The sequence below is a fragment of the Silene latifolia genome, chromosome 6, assembly GCF_048544455.1.
Source record: "Silene latifolia isolate original U9 population chromosome 6, ASM4854445v1, whole genome shotgun sequence".
Taxonomy (NCBI): domain Eukaryota; kingdom Viridiplantae; phylum Streptophyta; class Magnoliopsida; order Caryophyllales; family Caryophyllaceae; genus Silene; species Silene latifolia.
Genome location: NC_133531.1, coordinates 104,105,668 through 104,109,910, shown reverse-complemented (window position 1 = coordinate 104,109,910; position 4,243 = coordinate 104,105,668). Strand labels below are relative to the sequence as shown.

At 41.4% G+C, this 4,243-nt stretch overlaps 1 non-coding gene across 1 annotated transcript; it reads right to left on the bottom strand.

Moving 5' to 3' along the window:
* Positions 1 to 320: 320 nt before the first annotated feature.
* Positions 321 to 427, bottom strand: LOC141589159 (small nucleolar RNA R71). The gene has a single exon (XR_012520108.1). It is a non-coding gene; the product is annotated as a small nucleolar RNA R71 (small nucleolar RNA).
* Between the last annotated feature and the right edge of the window lie 3,816 nt (positions 428 to 4,243).

Genomic DNA, 4,243 nt, shown 5'->3' with positions numbered 1-4,243 from the left:
GTACTCCTACACCGCAACATCTCACCGGAAATTTTATTGCCAAGTCCGCCTTCATCCAACTAGTTGAGAGGAGCCAATTTGGGGGGATGCCTAGTGAGGACCCTCATTCTCATATGGAAACCTTTTGCGACTATTGTGATGCTATCTCTCAAACGGGCGTGACTCAAGACCAAATTAGATGGGTCTTATTTCCTTTTTCCTTAATCGGCACCGCAAAGCAATGGTTGAAGGGCCTTGATAAGGCCACCCTTGGAATAGATTCTTGGAAGAAGTTGGCTCTAGCTTTCTACAAAAAATTCTACCCACCAGAAAAGACCAACATGCTAAGAGCTCAAATTACGGGTTTTAAGCAAAGGGATGAAGAGTCTTTGTATGAAGCTTGGGAGCGGTTCAAGGGAATTTGTCGCTCATGTCCTCACCATGGACTTAGCGAATGGTTTTTGGTGCAACAATTTTAGAATGGTTTATATGAAGATTCTAGGAATATTCTCAATATGGGATCAAATGGAATGTTCACCGAAGTTGATGACAATCAAACATGGAACAAGATTGAGGAAATGGCGGTCCATAACTCACAATATAGTAGACCTCGCAAGGCTACTAGAGGAGGAAAGCATGAAGTGGACTCCGTTACTCAATTGGGTGCTCAACTTAGTGCTCACATTGACACAATCAACTTGAAGTTTGAACAACCTATGGCTAGACTTGAGGAAAACTCAAAATCATCAAAGCATCATGTTAATGCCATGACGGCATCCTCATCAATCCCAAGTGGGATATGTGAGAATTGTGGAACTTTGGGACATGACCAAGGTGAATGTAGGGGAACAAATGAACAAGTGAATGCTTTCCAAGCATACAAGAGTGGTACCCCTTATTCCAACTTTTACAATGAAAACACCAAATTCCATCCTAATCTCTCATACAAAAGCCAAAATGTTCAAAACCCTCAAACAACATACACTCCACCACCCATGAGAAACCAAAATCAAAGACCCTTTTACAATCAAAACCAAGGTTACCAAAATCAAAATCCATACAATCACCAAAATGACCAAGGTTTTGATGTCCAAAAAGCGGTCCTCCAAATGCAAAAGAACCAACAAGAATTTTTCACTCAAATGCAAAAAGATAGCCAAGCAAAGGAAACCACCATCAACAACATTCTAGCTCACACCAAGATGTTGGAAACACAATTGACTCAACTAGCATCTTCAAGCTCACAAAGACAAAAGGGGCAATTACCACCTCAAAGTAATCCCCCTAGAGATGAAACGGTTAGTGCCATTCACTTGAGAAGTGGTACAAGGTATGAAGCACCGAAGAAGCAAGTTGAGGATGAAGTTGTGGAAGCTAGTGAAAAGGAAGAAATTGTGCAAAACTCCAAAGATGGAGAATCATCAAAAGAAGAAAGTTCAAAGAAAAATGAAGACAAGGCCAAGGAGAAGGATCCCATTGTGATTAGACTTCCTTTTCCAAGTCGTCAAGCCAAGCCCAAATTTGATGATCAACTTGGAAAATTCATGGAAATTGTGAAGAATTTAGAAGTCTCAATTCCTTTCACGGAATTAATCAATCACGTTCCGGCCTATGCGAAGTACATGAAAGATATCCTCACAAAGAAGAAGTCGATCCGGAAACTTGAGACTATCGCCTTCACTAAGGTGAGTAGTGCAATACTTCAAGGGAGTTCACCTCCGAAGTTAAAGGATCCGGGAAGCTTCTCAATACCGTGTACCATTGGTGACACGACGATCAACAAAGCCTTATGTGATCTAGGGGCTAGTGTGAGTGTCATGCCATACTCGGTGAGTAAAAGGTTGGGGATGGGAGAGCCTAAATGCACCAACATCACACTCCAAATGGCCGATAGGTCGACGAAGACACCGTTAGGGATATGGGAAGATGTCCCCGTACGAATTGGGAAGTTTTTCATCCCGGTGGACTTTGTCATTGTTGATATGGAGGAAGATTCCAACATTCCAATCATCCTAGGAAGACCTTTCCTACACACCGCCGGTGCGGTAATTGATGTAAAACATGGTGAGATCACTCTAGAAGTGGGAGATGAAAGCATAACTTTTAATCTTGACAAGACTATGAGAGCTCCTCGTTTGCATGAGCCATGTTTCATGATTGATCATTATAGCCGAAAAGATGAGAAGAAGAAATCGGAACTCCAATGGAAGAAGAAAATTAAAGATGCTCCATTCAAAGAGCAAGTGAATTGTGACAAGGAGAGCTTGCAAAGCTCATCAAAATCAACCAAGGAAGAAGAGGATGGCCTCATTGGCCAAGAGAAGAAATTGGGAGAGTTGTCTCCATCTAAACAAGAGATTTTCAATGATCAACTCAATGAAGTTTGTGGTCTTTGGGACGACGAATTTGAAGGGATTTTTAATCCCTACATTGGACATGCCATCGATCATGATCAACAACAAGGGCCACGGTCTATTGAGAACCTCTACCATGATAATGAACAAGCTTTTGATTACTTCTTCAAGGTGTTGAGCAACATCAACAACACTTTGGACATGCCCCCTTGACATCTCATCAAGAATGAGAGTTTGATGGAGTCCTCCCTAAACCACCACTTGTAAATATTTCTAACTCCCTAACTTACATTTCAATTCTTGTATTGCATTTTTGTCATCTTTGGATTTTTATTTACTTTGATCAAAATAATTGTCATGTAAGAGAGAAGTGAGGGAGGGACTAACAATTTCAATTGATGTGTAGTGATTTACCTTAGTGTGGGGATGGCAATTGCCTAGGCTATCCATGCCTTAGTAGTGCCCCCACAATGAAGAACACAAGACTTGAAGAAAGAATGAAAGAATGATAAGGGAAATGCGCTGTGCACGGGTGGAAATGAATCCGTGTACACAGAGGAAGAATCCGAGCGGATTCCCAAGAATCCACCCGTCTTATGTAATCCGAGCGTCCTGCAGAAAAGACGCCCGTCTTGAACTGAGCTGAATTTTGAAATTTTCTTGACTGTTAAAGAATCCGAGCGGATTTCTGAAAATCCGCCCGTCTTGAAGAATCCGTCCGTCCTGGGAGAACGACGTCCGTCTTTGCAGTTGAGGAAAACAAGCAAATTTCTCTGGATAGAAATCCGTCCGTCTTTGACACAATCCGCCCGTCCCGTGTTCAGCAAATCCGAGCGGATTGTTACAAATCCGCCCGTCTTTAGGCGAGTTTTGCAAAGATCAAAAAGAGCAGAATCCGCACGGATTTGGCAGAATCCGCACGGATTGCCCCTGCAGATTCGAAATTTTCGGCCTCTTTAAAACCCCTCCCACCTTCATTCATTCATTCATTCATTCATAAACACTACCCACAACATCAAAACCCTCATCCTCTCCATCATAAAAAACAAAAACCCTCAACAACATTCAACAAAAACAAATCAAACCACCCTTCCAACAACAAATTAATCACTCCTTCTTCAACAAAAATCAAAACCAAGAACAAAATCTTCAACCTTTGAGTCGATTTTTGTTTTCATAAAGGCAAAGCCTTTCACCTTCAAATCGATTTGGGCATACTACAAAGTGAAGATTTTTCACTATTTTCTTGGTTAGTTCAACAATGGCAAGGACTAAGGGGGCAACAAAGGCAACAAAGGCACCAAAGGCTAAGGCACTCTCACAAAGGCAAAAGGCTCTTCAAACAAAGAAAGCTTTGGCTATGGTGGTAGCAACACCAAACTTGGAAGTGCAACAACAACAACAATCTTCTATGGGAGCAACAACACCTTCTACTCCGGTAATTAATCAACTTTTGCATTATTCGGAGGTAACTTTTATTTCCGATACCCATAGAAATACCTTTGTCAAGTTTGCTATGAAGTCATTACAATCCACCAAATTCATATGTGAAGATACCTTACAAAAATTGGGTGTTCTTGAACAAACAAAAGCCTTTTTCAATGCCATGGGGTTAAAGAAATTGTTTGAAACAAGGGAATTGACATACCCCTCCCTTACCTTGGAATTTTTAAGTTCTTTGAAAGTCACCAAAGTTGAGAATAGGGAAAATCTCGAGTTTCGTCTAGCTAATGTTAGTAGACGCATTACCTTTAAGAATTGGGTGAAATTTTGGGTCTTAGTGATGAATCGCGTTATCTTAAGCATTATGGAAAGTATGACCCCGAGCCTCTTTGGGAGGCAATCTCCGGGAAGAAATTTGAGGATTTTCATGCGAGTCGTGCTCTTTTGGTCCACCATCCGGGCATAGG